The 19,167-nt window shown below is 41.3% G+C and overlaps 1 protein-coding gene and 1 long non-coding RNA gene across 5 annotated transcripts in view; one reads left to right on the top strand and one right to left on the bottom strand.

Annotated features, from left to right (window-relative positions):
* LOC115468099 overlaps positions 1-13,312 on the bottom strand; it is a 40,996-nt gene extending 27,684 nt beyond the window's left edge. Inside the window, exons 1-2 of one of the 2 annotated variants that reach the window (XR_003941824.1) lie at positions 13,234-13,312; positions 12,978-13,132 (exon numbers count right to left, since the gene is read on the bottom strand). This is a non-coding gene — a long non-coding RNA (uncharacterized LOC115468099). Of the gene's footprint in view, positions 1-12,977; positions 13,133-13,221 lie in introns of both variants that reach the window. The other variant, XR_003941825.1, reaches the window with a different exon arrangement.
* A 24-nt stretch (positions 13,313-13,336) lies between these two features.
* Positions 13,337-19,167, top strand: part of SLC23A2 (solute carrier family 23 member 2) — a 326,193-nt gene continuing 320,362 nt past the window's right edge. The window contains exon 1 of one of the 3 annotated variants that reach the window (XM_030201843.1): positions 13,337-13,359. The gene's annotated coding sequence lies outside the window, so the exon portion shown is untranslated. Of the gene's footprint in view, positions 13,417-19,167 lie in introns of all 3 variants that reach the window. The other 2 variants (XM_030201844.1, XM_030201845.1) reach the window with 2 other exon arrangements.

Genomic DNA, 19,167 nt, shown 5'->3' with positions numbered 1-19,167 from the left:
TCCTTCCCCCCGCTGGTTTGCCCCCTCTGCATTTTGGAAGTTGGCCTCTCTGGGTCCACCGGTGAGGGGGTTGGGGCATCCCCTGAGGTGGAAGTTATTAGGGCTGGTCCTGCCGCTGTTCCTGTTTTGTCTCTGCAAGTGCAGGAGTCTGGGGAGCAGGTAGGGGCGGTGCCTGGCCAAGCGGCCTCAGAGCATGCGGAGGCGGACCCTGGACCATCGGCGGCCCGTACAAACGGACTGGCTGGCACAGGTCTTGCTCGGGAGGTGGCCCCTATGGTGATGGCAGCAGTGCATCCTGGGATGTCATCTGGAGATGGCCCTGCTGTTGTCCCAAGGACTTCAATAGCAGCTTCAGGAGCGGGTAAAAAAAATCTTCTCCTACACGGGAGCGGGGCGCTAGGTGTAAAATGAAGGGGAAAGGAAAGGGGCATAGGGATTCTTCCTCCTAGCTCTTCCTCAACCTCCTCCTCTCCTCCAGGGAGATTTGGCTAGGGGCCCACCCACGTTGGTGGCCCTTTCTGAATTATGGGAGCAGGTCCTGCACTCGGTACGGAAAAAAGATCTTGATAGTATTCCCAGGCCTGATAAATTACCTACGAGCAAGTGGCGGCAAGGTTTGCACAAATTTAATTGACAAATTGGGGTCCGGTTGATGGCAGGGGGGAGGGGCTAACAAATGAAACATGAATGGGGCTGTTGCTGCAAGGGTGGAGCTGGAAGAGAAAGATAGGTGACGACCACTGGAAGCAGATTTGCTGCTTTGCTGATATAGCAAGCAGCGGCTGGGGAGGGGGTTTTGTATGTTGCTACCATTTGCCAGCTGTAGCTCAGGGGGAGGAGTATGTTTTCCCTGATGGGATATGATTGAAAGTTGTTAATAAATTAAGCTGCGGCCTACTGTTATCCCAAATTGATTAGTACATGAGTTTTATTGATTTATTGTAAGGGATTTATTGTAAGGGGAAATAGATGGGGGAGATGGGAAGGGGGGGTTGGTATGTGCCCTGGTGCAGAAGCATAGCCAGGTTGACGGTGCAGGGGGCACACATTTTCAATGAAACACAACGAGAAAAAAAATAGGTGTCGGCAGAACTCCATTTGGGGGTGCGGCCGCTCCCCTGGTGAACAGGGCCCAGATCCAAGTGTTAAAAGGGACAGGTATTTCACTGCCTGCAAAGAAATCAACAACAACAAACTTAATAACATAACAAGGCAAAAATCAGCAGAGAGAGATTTAAGGCCTGACCATTGTCACAAAATGAGAAAAAGCAAAATACAGCTTTAGTAAACCAAACCCATAGAACAAACAAAGAACAAAATAATTAGAGGCTGTATTCACCCAAGGAGAGGAAAAAAAACGCTTTTTACAAAAGTTTCAGGTTTCTCTAAATGCATCTCTGTTAAGGCTCTGAGAGATTTTGCATAATAAATGTATAACTGTTCCATTTCAAGGACCTTGCCTTGTTCACTATGGGGCTCATTTTCAAGCACTTAAGACAAAGTATCATAGCTTACTATCTGTACTTTATATGTCTAGACCTAGTCCTTAGTGGAGAGCATGATCTGGTGCAGGAGGTAATGGTGATGGGGCTAATTGATAACAGTGATCATAATATGATCAGATTTGATGTTAGCTTTGGAGTAAGTAGAAATCCAATACATTAGCGTTTAACTTTCAAAAAGCAGATTATGATAATATGAGAAGAATGGTGAAAAAAAAACTTAGAAGAGCAGCTGAGAGGGTCAAAAATTTACACCAGGCATGGATACTGTTCAAAAATACCATCCTGGAAGCCCAGGCCAAATATATTCCGTGTATTAAAAAAAGGAGGGAGGAAGGCCAAACGACAGCCAGCATGGTTAAAAAGTGAGGTGAAGGAAAAGCTATTAGGGCTAAAAGAAATTCCTTCAAAAAATGGAAGAAGGAACTGACTAAAAAGAAGAAACAGCATAAGGAATGTCAAGTCAAATGCAAAGCGCTGATAAGGAAGGCAAAGAGGGCCTTTGAAAAAAAAGATTGCGTTGGAGGAAAAAACACAATAACATGTTTTTAAGGTATATTAAAAGCAAGAAGCCAACAAAAGAATCAGTTGGACTGCTAGATGACCGAGGGGGTAAAAGGGGAAATCAGGGAAGACAAAACCTTAGTGGAGAGAATAAATGAATTCTTTGCTTCGGTCTTCATTGAGGAAGATTTGGGAGAGATACCAGTGCCAGAAATGGTATTCAAAGCTGACAAGTTGGAGAAACTGTCAGGCTGGTTGTGAGCCCTTGAACCTACGCCAAGGCCTAGAATAGCTTTTAGGCCAAGGCCTAGGATGGACCGAACAGGTACTATATGCCACCCCAGCTACCAAGCCCTGCACACACACGTGCGACTAACTTGCACTACCAGAAAGGGGAAGATAGAGCATTCAGGCAGGCCTCACGGCCTATCGGGAACCCACTTGCTCAGAATACAGTCATACAGGCCTCACGGCCTAACCGGAACCGACTCAAACCCAGGGAAGGGAGAAAGAAAAAACGAGGGGTCCCTACGGGTACTAGAGCACCAACACACTAAATGCTCGCTAAGGACACAAGGGAAAAATGAACTAAGAGAGGTAACTATAGGAAACACGTCAGGCTGTACCCCACAGCACACAAAGGAAATGAGGGACTGAGAAATATGGAAACAGAGAGCAAAGACCCCCAGCAGACAGAAGAGGAAAAAGCCAGCAAAAAATAGAGAGCCGGGCCTGAGACGCACCCCCGCTCAGAAAGAGCAGTACACAGTAATAGCGAGGGTAGTGACAGCAAAAAAGAATTAAAACAGTCACAAGGGAAAGACTGCTCCAAACGCTCAGCTGCCAGAGACAGGCAAAATACTGCAGTCAAAGGGTTAACCAGGCTCTGAACACACAGCTGCCAGAGGCAGGAACACTGCAGACAAGGGTTAAAGTAAACACAGGGAAGAACAAACAAACAACCCCCACTGAAAGAAACAAAGATCCCGAGTCTACAACAAAGACAAGAAGCACTACAAAATACAAACACAGCACAAAGGGTAACTCCAAGGAAAACAAAACAAACAGCCTGGAACAGAATGATAAACGAGCTTACCACAAAGCACCACAGTCAAACAGAGGAAATTGGGGTAATCAGACACATGCTGGAAGCAGCATGCACACTGAGACAGAGCAACAGAGGGCTACAGCAAGGAAGGAGAAAGCAAACTCCACAACACACAGAGCAAAAGCTCAAACAGCGCAAGGTAAGGCTTCAGCAAAAAACAAAGGGCAACGCCAAAGCAAGGGTTGTAGGGAAGGGTAAGCTTAAGTAGATCAGACTGACGTCAGCTCAGCCCAGATGGGCCAATCAGGAACGGTTCCAGGCATTCCCCTGTCTAGCAGAGTTAAACAGAATCATAACAGAAACTGAATGAAATCTCTAAAAACCTACAGGATGTAATGGGGCAATCTGACAAATTGAAGAGTAGCAAATCTCCTGGACTGGATGGTATTCATCCCAAAGTACTGACAGAATTGAAAAATGAACTGGCGGAACTATTGTTAGTAATATGTAATTTATCTTTAAAATCGAGTGTGGTACCGGCAGATTGGAGGGTAGCCCATGTGACACCGATATTTAAAAAAGGTTCCAGAGGGGATCAGGGAAATTATAGACCTGTGAGTCTGACATCGGTGCCGGGCAAAATGGTAGAGACTATTATAAAGAATAAAATTACAGAGCACATACAAAAGCATGGATTACTATTTATCATTTCTAAAGCGCTACTCAAGTGTACAGCGCTGCGTACGTCTAGTAGCACTTTAGAAATGATAAGTAGTAGTAGGATTAATGAGACAAAGCCAACATGGATTTAGTGAAGGGAAATCTTGTCTCACCAATCTATTACATTTCTTTGAAGGGGTGAACGAACATGTGGAGAAAGGTGAACCGGTTGATATTGTGTATCTGGATTTTCAAAAGACATTTGACAAAGTACCTCATGAAAGACTCCAGAAGAAATTGGAGAGTCATGGGATAGGAGGTAGTGTCCTATTGTAGATCAAAAACTGGTTAAAGGATTAAAGGGTTAAATGGTAAGTATTCTTAATGGAGAAGCATTCATAGTGGGGGTCCCCAGGGGTCTGGGCTGGGACCTTTGCTTTTTAACATATTTATAAATGATCTAGAGATGGGAGTAACTAGTGAGGTAATTAAATTTGCTGACGACACAAAGTTATTCAAAGTTGTTAAAACGCAAGAGGATTGTGAAAAATTACAAGAGGACCTTACGAGACTGGGTGACTAAATGGCAGATAACGTTTAATGTGAGGAAGTGCTTTTGACTCGTAACCACTCGCCTCCACCTTTTGTCTATTAGACTGTAAGCTCTTTGAGCAGGGACTGTCTTTCTTCTATGTTTGTGCAGCGCTGCGTACGCCTTGTAGCGCTATAGAAATGCTAAATAGTAGTAGTAGTAGTAGTAAGTGCAAAGTGATGCATGTGGGAAAGAGGAACCCGAACTATAGTTACATAATGCAAGGTTTCATGTTAGGAGTCACCGACCAAGAAAGGGATCTCGGTGTCATTGTTGATGATACGTTGAAACCCTCTGCTCAGTGTGCTGCGGCGGCTAAGAAAGCAAATAGAATGTTAGGTATTATTAGGAAAGGAATGGAAAACAAAAGTGAGGACATTATAATGCCTTTGTATCGTTCCATGGTGCGATCGCACCTCGAATATTGTGTTCAATTCTGGTTGTCGCATCTCAAAAAAAGATATAATGGAATTAGAAGAGGTACAGAGAACGATGACGGCTGAGGGGAGATATGATAGAGGTATATAATAATATAAAATAATGATAGAGGTATATAATAATATAAAATAATGAGTGGAGTTCAATGGGTAGATGTGAATCATTTGTTTACTCTTTCCAAAAATACTAGGACTAGGGGGCATGCAATGAAGCTACAAAGTAGTAAATTTAATACGAATCTGAGAAAACGTTTCTTCACTCAACGTGTAATTAAACTCTGGAATTCGTTGCCAGAGAATGTGGTAAAGGCGGTTAACATAACAGGGTTTAAAAAAAGGTCTGAATGGCTTCCTAAAGGAAAAGTCCACAGACCATTATTAAATTGACTTGGGGAAAATCCACTGCTTATTTCTGGGATAAGAGCATAAAATGTATTGAACTTTTCAGGATCTTGCCAGGTATTTGTGACCTGGATTGGCCACTGTTGGAAACAGGATGCTGGGCTTGATGGACCTTTGGTCTGTCCCAGTGTGGCAATACTTATGTACTTAAGTGCTTTGAAATAAGCTCCTTTTGTCAGTGGCTCCCAAACCTGGTCCTGGAGGCACCCCCCCCCCCCCCAGCCAGTCAGGTTTTCAGGATACCCACAATGAATATTCATGAAATAGATTTGCATTCCTTGGAGGCAGTGCATGGATATTCATTGTGGATATACTAAAAACCTGACTGGATGGGTGCCTCCAGGAACAGATTTGGGAACCACTGTCCTATGTCACATCAATTGGGGCAGCAATTAACAGGTGGAGGGAGCTCCACTCTCATCAAAAAGGGAGGATCATTCTTAATCTTTACAGCTTCCGATAATTTTATTAGTCTAACAAGTGTTTCCAAAGTAATACACGTAGAAAGTTGTAGATAGAATGTATTTGGATACAGGCAGCAGATGATGTTTTGTATATTCCTGAGAATCTAGCATGTGATGTTTTTGTTCTTTCCTGAGAAAGTAGCAGAATAGCAGGTGATGTTTGTACATTCCTGAGCAGGTTCACGAGCTGTTCATGTAGAGTTGTTCTTGTAAGCAATGCATGATCATGGTTGTGTAAGCAAAATGTAACCAATAGTAATGATAATACATGTAATATCCATGAATATTCATAGAGTATATAAGAAGGGGATTGACTCCCAAATAAAGAGTTTTTTTTGCCCAGACACACGAGAGGAGAGTTATTTTGCAACATCTGGTGATCCCCGACGTGATCGGTGAAAACGTGACGTACTTACTACGACTGGAACAGTCAGCGCGCCATTCCTTCTACGGAACACTGTAAGTATGGGGGGAAATTTAACATCATCACATAAACAACATGCACAGGAGCTATATACTATAACGCAAAGATATGGTTCCTCCCGAAATCCAATAACTCTTAAAGATATAGAGCGTTTAATTGAGGAAATAGTTTGTCAATGTCCCTGGTATCCAGAGAAGGGATCATTCGATCCTCAAACATGGGAAAAGATAGGGCAGCAGTTTCGTTTAGAGCCTAGAGTTTCGACTCCTATATTATTGACTTGGAGAGAGATATATTCTACTATAGTAATTCTCTCTTCTGGATTGACAGGCATTACTAACGAAAATATATCCAACAAATTGCCAGGCAAGACCTGGTCTCTTTTACCTCCCGCGACTCTTGGACCTACACCTTCTCCTCCTTCTTGTCGGCTGGCCACCGATATGGGAAGGGAAGAGCAAAACAAAACTCCTGACTTTACTACTACTACCCCTAATAAACCAATTGAAAATATCCAAAACAACAACGCTAATGATAGCGTTATTATTACCAAAACACCAAAGAGCGTAGAACGACCTAGTTTAATTCAATTAGGTATACAGCAAGCACGAAAAAATGGTGAATTCATTTGGAACGATGATCTATGGGATAATTCGGAACCTAATCCTAATTTATACCCAGTTACTAGAACTACAACAATAGAGGCAGGGAACGAAACACATCATGCAGAATGGACTGCTCTACCTTATCAAGTTTTGAGAGAATTACGTAGAGCTATCGTAGAATCAGGTTTAAAAAGTTCATTTGTTCAAGGCATGATAGAAGGGATTAGTAACGGTTACTTAATGACTCCAAAAGATTGGAAAGACCTTTTCCGTATGCTGTTAACTCCTGCGCAATATGTAGTGTGGGATAATGAATATAAGCAAGCAGCACAACTTATCACTGGGACTAATTTGGTGCCTGATCAAATTTATGGATCGGGACCATTTTCAACCCTTGATATGCAAATTCAACAAAACGATACCTGTTTTCAAGCCATAGGCACTTGTATCTTGCGAGCATTTAAAAGAACACCAGAAGGGAATAAACCAACAAAATCTTTTGCATCAATTAAACAGGGTGCAACCGAATCTTACCTTCAATTTGTTAATCGATTGCAGGAAGCTGTAACTAGGCAAATTGATAATCTTGATGCGCAAACAGAGTTATTGATTAAATTAGCCCAAGAAAATGCAAATTCAGATTGCAAAAAGGCATTGCAGACTGTAGCTCATCGCCCAGGAATTACTTTAGCAGATTTATTGAGCGCATGTGCAGATGTGGGGACTCATGGTTATTCTATGAATTTGTTAGCAGGAGCTATACAAAAAGGTAATAAGCCACAGGGGACGTGTTTTAATTGTAAGAAACCAGGACATTTTCGAGCTCAGTGTAGAGCCCCAGGAGGGGGTGCCAACTTTGCAAAAGGACCTTCTCGACCTTCTCGAAAATGTCCTCGATGTCAAAAAGGATATCATTGGGCCAATCAATGTCGCTCTAATCCAATTAATTCCACACCGCCACCCCCAAAAAACTTTGCTCCGGGTTAACTCCTAACCTCGGTCCAAAGGGAGTGCAAGGGTCTTTTGCTCATAGTACTACTGCTACACAAGGTAGTGCAGGAATTGACCTTATTGCAGCGGAATGTAAAACTGCCATCTTACCTCATGAAGTTTTGGTATATAATACTACCTTTAAAGGACCCATTCCAGCGGCTACTGTAGGTTTAGTATTACCTCGCTCCTCTGCATCGAAGGCAGGTATTCATGTTATCCCTGGAGTTATTGATGCTGATTACACAGGCATTGTTAAAATTCAAGTATGGTCCTCATCACCTTTAACAATTTCTCCCGGGGACTCGTGGGCACAATTAATTATTTTACCATATTTTACAGCACCTATTCCTTCTACTGTCTCTCGTACAGGGGGCTTTGGATCTACGCGACAGGTAAGTGCAGTTTTAAAACCGGTTTCTAATGCACGACCCACTGCTCAATTTTTATTGCAACAAAAGCCCTTTGTTGGTATATTAGATACCGGGGCGGATGTTTCTGTCATAGCTTATAAACAATGGCCTGTGGAATGGCCCATTGAAGATACTTCACATGTGACAGGAATAGGGGGAACTCAGTCAGCCTCCCAAAGTTCTCAATGGTTATCTATTACATATCCTAACGATACCAAGGTTCTAGGACATATTAAGCCCTGTATTTTACAAGTACCCTTTAATTTATGGGGTCGTGACCTTTTGGAACAATTAGATGCATCATTGATCCTACCTGATTAACAGTTCATAAATATGTCTTTTTCTCTTCCTTTGGAATGGAAAACTGACAAACCTGTTTGGGTAGAGCAGTGGCCGATTACCAGAGAAAAACTGTTGATTTTACATCAATTGGTGGAAGAACAATTACAATTAAATCACATTGAGCCTACCAATTCTCCATATAATACTCCGGTATTTGTGATCAAGAAAAAATCCGGAAAATGGAGATTTTTACATGACCTACGAGCTATTAATGCGATTTTAGAACCAATGGGCCCGTTACAATGTGGTATTCCAAATCCTAATTTGATTCCTTATGATTATCAATTAGCTATTATAGATCTGAAGGATTGTTTTTTTTTCAATTCCTCTCCAGGAAAAAGATTATAAATACTTTGCTTTTACTGTACCTGTTTACAATAATGCACACCCTACTACTAGGTATTGTTGGAAAGTTTTGCCCCAGGGAATGTTAAATTCACCCACTATTTGTCAATACTATGTTCATCAAGCCTTGCAACCATTTCGTGCCTATTTCCCTCAACTTTTGGTATATCATTATATGGATGATATACTAATTGCAGGGATAACTCTTCCCCCTTCTTGGAAATCTACTTTAATTTCTATCTTGGCCTCCTCAGGATTAACAATTGCCTCAGAGAAGGTTCAAGAAAAGGAACCCTATTTATATCTAGGTTTCCGTATGACTAAAGCTGCAGCCCAACCTGTCGCTCCTCATCTCAATTTACAGTCTCCCACGACATTACATCAATTACAAGAGATTTTAGGAAATCTCAATTGGTTACGTCCCTACTTGAAACTTCCTACAGAATTTTTACAACCCCTGTTTCTCGCATTAAAAGGTCATAAAACACCTGCTGAATTAATTACACTCACTGCATCGCAACAAACAATTCTGTCACAATTGGATCAAATCTTACAAACAAAATGGACAGATAGACGAGATGCATTTGCCCTTTTTTGTTTTTGCGTTCTCAAAGACCCCACCCACCGACAACCGTTTGGTGTCTTATATCAAGATACAACTCCTCCGAAATTGATAGAATGGGTCTATTTACAGAATACTCTCCATTCTACTATTACACAATGGCCCCAGCAACTAGCCTTGCTGATTACTAAAGCTCGAGAGCGAGCAACATTCATGACTGGTTTCGACATTCTTAAACTCATCATTCCTCATTCTTTGTGGCAGTGGGAAAAAATGATTCAGTTCTCCGACGACTTGCAATTTATTTTAGCCACTTATGTTGGTATTATAGATTGCCACTATCCTAAAGACCCTCGCATACAGGGCACATCCATTTTGCCAATCACTCTTCATGATCCCATTTCTTTACGTCCACTCCCTACTGCTCTCACCGTCTTTACAGATGGTAGTCCCACTCGTGGGGTGGTTACTTGGTACAATCTGAACAAATGGCACGTCAAATTTACCTCTCCACAAACCTCTGCTCAACGTTCAGAGCTTGCTGCCATCATCCTGGCTCTTTCTTTATTTTCAGATCAACCACTGAATCTTATTGTTGACAGTCAATATTGTGCTAATCTTGTCCGTCGCATGCCCGACAGTTATGTATCATTCAAAATGGATGCCTCTTTTTATGCTTTACTGTTAACCCTCCAAGGTTACTTGGAGAATCGCCTTTCTTCTCTCTTTATAGGTCATATCCGCAGTCATCAACCTTTTCCTGGTGGTCTGTCTGAAGGGAATGCTCGAGCGGATCGCCATCTTCATTTTTTCTCCACAGCACACTGCAGTCATGAACTTCATCATCAAAATGCACCTAGCCTAGCTCGCCAGTTTCAAATTTCTTTAGAAGAAGCTAGAGCTATTATCAAAAATTGTCCACAATGTTCCTTTTCAGCTCCTACTACCTTTTTTCCTGGAGTTAATCCTCGTGGTCTGGAAGTTAATAGCCTCTGGCAAATGGACGTTACTCACTTTCCCCCTTTTGGTCAATGGTCTAAGCTTCATGTGGTTGTTGATACTCATTCTGGATTTTTGTGGGTCACTGCACAAAAAGGGGAAACTACATCTCATGTCCGCTCTCATCTTCTCCAAGCTTTTGCGGTCATGGGTGTTCCTAAAACTCTCAAGACAGACAATGCCCCTGCTTATACTTCCACCTCCTTACAGGAGTTCCTGACCCTCTGGCATATTGAGCACCTTTTTGGTATCCCCTATAACTCCACTGGTCAAGCTATTGTTGAACGTGCTAATCGCACACTGAAAACTGCTTTAAGTAATCTGACTACAAAAAAAGACGGTATTCTCCGTCATAGAGTAAGCATTGATGAATGCTTAGCACAAATCCTTTACACACTGAATCATCTCAATCTCATCAATAATCCTGCTACAAAAACTTTTTCTTCCAGATTTGAACAACATTTTCGTACTCCTGCCCCACCTTTATCTCGTCCTTTGGTCATATACCGACAACTACCTTCTGATCAGTGGAGTTCCCCTGTGCCTCTCCTTACCTGGGGTCGTGGTTACGCTGCTGTTCAAACAGATTCTGGCCCGGTGTGGATTCCAGCAAAGTGGGTGAAACCTCATGTCGTGGCATCAAGGTCTTCACAACCCAATTCCCAATTTCACACTCACCCTTCAAGGACCGCAGATGCAAACACGCAAACGGTCAGTGACTCGTCAACCTAATGCTCCTGTTACTTGGGGACAAATTAAAGCCTTGAGTCAACAAGCTACAGAGACTTTAGAAAAAGCTCATATTGAAAAGACTGATGATAACTTCGTAGTGGCTATTATTGCAGCGCTTAATGCTAATTCCATTACATTGCTTCTACTGTGTTGTTGTTTGTACATACCTTGTGGACAGTCACAATTACTTCCCACAAAAAATATTTGGGAAGCGTTTGCAATTTCACTGAACCAAACTGATTTCTGTCTTTCTCATCAAAAGGCAGTTGGAGAAGTTTTGGCAACTTGCCTGATTCCAGTATGTCATGATCCTAAAGATATGCAAAATGATACTTGGTTTTATTCACAGCTTCCTGTTAATTCATCCTATCGAAATGCTTCTTATGAATACTATAATTGGGGAACACAAACCCTGTTGCCGCCTACTTTGGCAATGCATGTGAGAACCAATCAAATAGCTAGTATCAATATGACATGTGCTCGTATGGTTAATTGTACCCGATCAAATTGTGTTAATTTTGGACCAACTTTGTTAAATTGTAGCTCCTACGAAAATGTTTCATATATTTATAAATTTACTCATTTACCCCCTGGCTGGTTTTGGTCATGTGGAATGTATACCTTTAATTATATTCCAGCTAATATATCTGATGGTACTACATGCTGTCTAAGTCGACTCACTATGGTACTTCCCAGTAAACATATTTTATTTTCTAACTCCTCACATATGCGATCCAAGCGTATGACCCTTGCTGCCAATTGCAATGATAATGTTAAATTTCTGAGTCAAACTGAATATCTGGCACTTGCATTTTCATTAATAGGTGTCCCTGCATTGGCAGCGGCAAATGCAAAAAATATTCGTGAATTAGCCTGTTGGGCAATTAAATCAATCAATGCAACCTCCACTGCTATTAGTTTACTTAATGCTGAGCAACAGCAATTACGTCATGGAGTTTTACAAAATCGAGCAGCCATTGATTATCTTTTATTACTTAACCATCATGGTTGCGAAGAGTTTCAGGACATGTGCTGTTTTAATTTATCTGACAATTCAAAGGCCATTGACAAACAATTAGCTTTCCTACGGAATTTAACTACTCATATTACTATTCATAATAACCTACTCTCTGATGTATGGGATCAATTGTGGCAATGGATCCCTTGGACCTGGCTCCGCCCTATTATCCAGTATTTAGTCATTGGTATTTTTGTTTTCACTATTTTTTGCTGTTGTATACAATGCATTCCTAACCTTTTTTCTTTATGTTTTCCTCGTCCATTCGCTCCAACACGTCACTCTGCTCAATATGTTTATAAGCTATTACAAACATCTCCACCTCCATCTCCAGCTGGCACACCACGGAGATTTCATTAAAAAAAAAAAAAAAAAAAAAAAAAAAAGGTGGAGATGTAGATAGAATGTATTTGGATACAGGCAGCAGATGATGTTTTGTATATTCCTGAGAATCTAGCATGTGATGTTTTTGTTCTTTCCTGAGAAAGTAGCAGAATAGCAGGTGATGTTTGTACATTCCTGAGCAGGTTCACGAGCTGTTCATGTAGAGTTGTTCTTGTAAGCAATGCATGATCATGGTTGTGTAAGCAAAATGTAACCAATAGTAATGATAATACATGTAATATCCATGAATATTCATAGAGTATATAAGAAGGGGATTGACTCCCAAATAAAGAGTTTTTTTTGCCCAGACACACGAGAGGAGAGTTATTTTGCAACAGAAAGTAATTTTATAACAAGTGCACTAGTTAAAAAACATTCAATCCACACTCCTATAAAGACAAGATACATGTAACTACTGCTTTCATATAAAGAACAGGTCTATGTTAAACTGCCTACAACAGGGTCCAGTAATCCTCAGCAGCGCACAAAATGACTTCACTGAGCAAATATATGAATTTAGGAGATCTATGCAGGCCGACTCATGGTGCCTTTACCGGACACAGGCGGGACGGGACCTCAGCTCTTGCTCTTGCCTTCAGAATTTCCAAGCACGGATGCTCCTGAGCCCTTTCTACAGACAGCTCCTGGGCAGCCCCAACACAGAGTGAGACGTCAACAAGGTCGAAAACGGCCTAATGAATTAGGCAAACTAAAGGAAGAAGACACTAAAGGTTAGTCCCAATTTCCCATTCGTCCAAAATCTCTTCCCCCGCCCACCTTCAAAGGCAGATAGAATACATGACAACAGACCCCAAAGCCTTTCCATTCGCCACATCCTGCCCTGTGAGTGTGACGTAACTTCTGTTTCTTAGCCGCCTCTCGTCCCGCCGGAAATAGGAAGTGCAGCAGAGGGAAAGGATCCGGGGCGGATTTTTGGTAAGTGTTGCTGCTAGCTTCGGCGACCTCAGAGTCATCATTGAAGGTAGGACGAAGGTGAGGGTTGAGAGAGAGAGAGCGCCAAACCGTAGGAGGAAATGGAGAATGTGAAGAAGGGTTCTTGGTATATGAACGTGTGAGGTCAGATGCCTAATGTATGTGACTTGATAGCCCTGCTTCTCCATCCTCGCTCCATGGTGCAGCAATTTTCTCTCTCTGTCTTCTGCACCCCCCCCCCCCCCCATGGTCCAGCATTTCATCCTCTCTTTTACCTTCTGCCCCCTCTGTGATCCAGTATCTCTCCTTACCCACCCCATGGGCCAACGTTAATCTCTCTTTTTCCACGAACAAGTATTTCTCTCTCTTTTTCATTCTTGTCCTTCTGTCTCTCCTTCTATCCACTATTGCTCTCTTAAAGATCTCAATATGCAAGAAAGGCAGGAGGGAGGAGATCTGATGGAGACATTTAAATACCTTCATGGCATAAATGCACAGGAGGCAAGTCTCTCTCAATTGAAAGGAAACTCTTAAATGAGGGGGTATAGGATGAAGGTGAAAGCGAACAGACTTGAAAGTAACCAGAGAAAATACTTCTTCATGGAAAGGTTGGTGAATTTGTGGAATGGCCTCCCAGTGGACGTCGTGGAGATTAAAATGGTAACTAAATTCAAAAAAGCTTGGGATAGATATGTAGGATCTCTAGGTGGCATGGATGGGCAGACTGAATAGGTCATATGGTCTTTATCTGTCTTCAATTTTGTATGTTTCTCAAAGTCCAGCATCTCTCCCTTTCTTTCTTCTGCCCCCAGGTTCACCATCTCTTCCTTTCTCTTTTCTTATTCCCTTCCTCCATCCCATTGTCCAACCTTTCCTCTGCTGCGCCCCATTATATTGGAAATGAGAAGTTGCATAAGAGGGAAGGTTCTAGGACCAGCAGCAGGCCGTGTGTGTGAGTTGCCTTTACCTCTAGAGACTGCCAGCAACAAGTTGTAAGGTAGACTGAGTGGAGGGGGAGAGATGCTGGCTTGCAGGCAGGGGGTGTGGAGAGGGAGAGATGCTGAACCATGGATGGGGATGGGTAGAGTGAAAGAGAGGACCAGAAGCCAGACTGAGGGGGGGGGGGGGGGGGGAGGGGGCGAGGTAGGGGCAGCAAGCTTCTTAATGTGTGTGAAGAAGGGTGCTCAGCTTGTGAGGGCAGCCAGATGCATGTGTCACATGCCTAATGTGTATGACTTGGTATCTCTGATATATACACACACACACATTCTATGTGCATATGTGATGAACACATGTTTCTTCAATGTTCATGTTTTATATATGAACCTTCACTATCCAAGCTTCATTGCACTCAGATACAAGTCAACCTACGCATCCAATTTTTCTTACTTAAGTACTCAAATATGGAATGCATTACCAAAGAGCATTAAATTAACGCACACCCATCTTTAAACGAACTTTAAAGACATACCTGCTTCGTAAGGCCTACCTTATTGATTCTACTTAATTACCTCAACCCTATAATGCATCTACATATCCATTGCAATGAATATTTTATTTTTAAACTCCTTATCCCTTATTGTATCCATTTACCCCTACCTTATCCTTTTAATTGTATTTGTTTAAAACCTACCGTACTTGATGTCCACCATTACGGTATTTTGTAAGCCACATTGAGCCTGCTAATCTGTAGGAAAATGTTACAAAAAAAAAAAAATATATATATATATAGCTATATTTATTTGCCTCTGTATATATGTATGTGTGCATATGTATTTGCACAGGGGTTGCATATTTGTTTAGCCCTAGAACTTTTTTACCATTTCAGCCCAGTTTCTATAGAACAATATGCACTTTCTATCTATGCATGCAGCACAATGTAATGTGCAATAAGGTATCACATGCCACTGCATGTCATGTATATCAGCTTCCATTTTGTGCAGTTTAGTGCACATTGTTACATTAGGCCAGGGGTGGGCAATCTTGGATCTCGAGGGACACAACCCAGTCAGGATTTCAGGATTTTCTCAATTAATATGCATGAGATCTATTTGCATGCACTGTCTCCTTTAGGCCAATGGTTTATCTCTGTTTTGTAGCAGTCAGGGATTCCAGGGACAGCTGAGCCAGATGTACTGAAGGATTTTTTAGCTGGTATCTGTAAGACAAATTATTGTTAGGTTTAGCAAAGAGGTATTATCACCTGTAGAATATAGGAGATTGGGGAATTTGACATGTTAATCTTCATAAGGGGCGCAGGCTTCCCTCTTCTCCTGGAGGGAAGGAGCAAAGCGGTGGTAGTTAATGCAAATTTCTATAGATACCTTTTTATCTTGGTTACTTTTGCTTTAGTTTCTTACCTACTACGTTTTAACATTTCTTGCTCATTTATTTTATAGAGTGGTAATATAGTCTGTAAGGGTTCTATTAATATGCTGCTTATACAGGAATATCGGTTCTTGTGAAATTGTTGTTGTTACTTGAATTCCGAGTTCTATGTGTATGTATGTGTTATACCTCATATACCATGCAGTGAAAAATGTAGGGATGGCATGTAAGGTTCTTATGGATCATACAGGTTCTCTATCCTCAACTCTGTCATTCATAGCTGATGGTGATGACACTCTTTAAGGAAGACGAAAATGTGTATAACATTATAACATGTACATGCATGCTGCAAATATAAGTAAAATATACATGATTATAACACCTCCATTTTGTTGCATTTGGTGTGTGAGGATACAATAATAGAACCTTTTTTATTTCAAAGATCAATGTTATGCTTTAAAAACTGGCTAGGAAAAATTTTTTACTCTAATTGGCAAAGAACATCCTAATACAAGGCAATTATTTCAGATAATTCTCTTATTAAGGTACCTTCTCAAAATGATGATTTATTACCATCTCCAAACCAATTAGCTGATTATTTTCAAAATATGGTCAAAAATCTACAAATAGGATTTTCCAGCCATAAATTTGAATTACAGGATGATCCCTTATTGTCTATTTCTGAAGGGATTCCAGGTAATAGAATTTGGAGCGATTTTCTCCCTATAAATTGGAACGATTTTATTCGTCTATTTCGTAAATATAATGCTTCCTAATGTCCTTTGGATAGTTGTCATCCTTATTTAATAAAAGCATCACCACCTTTCTTTCAATTAGCACAATACAACTGGATTCAAGAACAATTGTCCCTAGGCATTTTTCCCAAAACATTATGTCAAATAATCATTATTCCACTACTGAGACTCAAAATTGCCTGCTAACAATAGCTCGAATTATAGAACTGTAGCTTCAATTCCTTTCTTTGCTAAACTGATGGAAGGTCTTGTTGCTCAACAACTAACACATTATCTAGAAAATAATTCAATTTTTTGTTCTCAGTCGGGATTTCAATCTTTTCATAGTACAGAAATGGTAGTGGGTTCAATGATTGATAAAGTCAGAGGTCTGCTGAGTGAAGGAAAGTGTGCAGTATTGTTGCAATTCGATCTTTCGGCGGCATTTGACTTGATGGATCATGAAATTCTGCTGCAGTTACTTGAAAATATTGGAATTGTTGGAAAAGTGCAGAATTGGTTTAAGACTTTTTTTGATTTGCTCTTACACAGTCAAAACAAAGGATGGCCTATTTTCTTCCTGGAGTAATAACTGTGGAGGCCCTCAAGGCTCTCCACCGTCTCCGCTGGTTTTCAATATTTTTTTATGATCTTTAGGTTTGTTGTTAATATAACAAGAAATTTGTTTACTATATTTATGCAGACGACATCTCAGTTTTGATACCTTTTGATTCCATTTCTGTAATAGATTGTATTCTAATTCAACAATGCATGTCATTAAGAAGTAATTGGATGTTTGATCATAAGTTAAAATTGAACACTGAGAAAACAAAATGTATTTGTTTTGACATGCATCCAGAAAATATTCCAAAATCTATCACTATTAATCAAGTTACCTTTGAATTTTCTACAGTCATTAAATTGTTAGTAGTGTTTTATTGATTTTGCTTTAACCATGGAAAAACAGGTCTCTTCTTTAACAAAGAAATGTTTTTTCCTGATGAAAAAATTGAGATGCATGCGAAATTATTTTGAACAAGATGATTTTAGAATACTGGTTCAGTCTGTCTTAGTTTCTCAATTGGATTATTGTAAGCTGGTATATTTAGGTTGTGTTAATCTGTTCGTCAGCCCTTGTGTCTGGACCGAGGCTTGGGAAGGATCTTGGCCAAGGCCTGGGGCAGACCAAACAGGTGCTATGTAATACCACAGCCACAAAGCCCCGCACACTCAGGACACTCAACCAGCACCAGCAGAAAAGGGAGATAGACCACTCAGGTGGCCTCATGGCCGAACGGGAACCCACTCTTACAGAGTCAAAGTGTACGGGCCTCATGGCCGAACACGAACTGAGTCATACATTAGGGAAGGGAAAAGAACAACGAGGGTCCCAAAAGGGACTGAAGCACATGCAACACACACAGCGCTAGCTAGTGACACAAGGGAAGGGCGACAGACAAAAAGATGGCAAATACAGGCTACGACCAGAGGAAGAGAATGCAAACAAAGGCTACACAGAAACACAGGTAGCAGAGGCAGAGCCCACAGGAAAAAAAGGGAAAGCCGAGGACAGAGTGGGACACAGACTTTACAAGAGCGAAGCTCCACAGGAACACTCTAGGCTGTACCATAAGCACTCAAATACACTAGGCTGTGCCACACCGCACTCAAGGGAAAAGGGAAGCCACTCACAGGAACACTCTAGGCTGTACCATACACCACTAAGGGTAAAGGGAAGCCACCTATAGGAATACACAAGGCACTCAAGGATAAAGGGAAACCACTTATAGGAATACACAAGACTGCCACTCAGCACACAAGGGTCAAGGGAATCCACTCACAAGAATACACAAGGCTGCGCCCATAGAGTCAAATAACAGACACTAGGGGAAAAGCAAGCAAACATGGAAAGCTGCCTTTACATACACCAATCAGATAAGGAGCAAAGGTCACAAGAAACAGGAGTCAAACACAGCAGACAGAGTGCTCCTACCAGACCTCAGCAGCACACAGAGACAGAGCAAACAGAGCACCCACAGCTGCACGGAAGCAAGATAATCAAGGAAAGCAGCTAGGCTAGGGAAACAATCAAGCATAGGCTGGGAACAGCTAGCACACAGAGAAGCTATAAGCAACAGGAAGAGTAAGCAAACTCCAACGGATGCACAGTGTGCTACTAGCACAGAGGGAGGGAAAGAGGCTTAGCTGACAGGAATCAACGCTAAAGCAAAGGCTGTAGGGAGAGGTAAGCTTAAATAGATCTGGCTTCAGACATCAGCTCAATCCCTGACAGGCCAATCAGAAGCGAGTCCCAGTCATTCCCCTGCTTGTCTTAGCAGAATCATAACAGGTTGTAATAAAAGTTATTTATCATTACACTGGTTGCCTAGCTAGAATCTATTTCAAAGTGGCGTGTTTTCTGTTTAAACTTTTACATGGCTTGGCACCAGACTATCTATATCCACATTTTATATTCATTTATGCTTTGAGAACAAGACATACTGGTACTGTAGGTTATTCTTTTCCATCATCAAAAGGTAAAAAGAGATTACATTTTTTGAATTAGGGTTGGCATTTCAAGATTATGGACTATGATGATTTCACCTATAGTTAAATCTTCTCAGTCCTATATTCTTTTTAGGAAAAATTTGAAAACCCTTTTGTTTCAGAAATATGTATCCCACTCTAACCATTGATTTACTATATATTTGTATCCCACATTTTCCCACCTTTTGCAGGCTCAATGTGG

The sequence above is a fragment of the Microcaecilia unicolor genome, chromosome 4, assembly GCF_901765095.1.
Source record: "Microcaecilia unicolor chromosome 4, aMicUni1.1, whole genome shotgun sequence".
In the NCBI taxonomy this organism is placed as follows: Eukaryota; Metazoa; Chordata; class Amphibia; order Gymnophiona; family Siphonopidae; genus Microcaecilia; species Microcaecilia unicolor.
The sequence above is the reverse complement of the archived record's forward strand: the minus strand, read 5'-3'. Positions and strand labels throughout refer to the sequence as shown.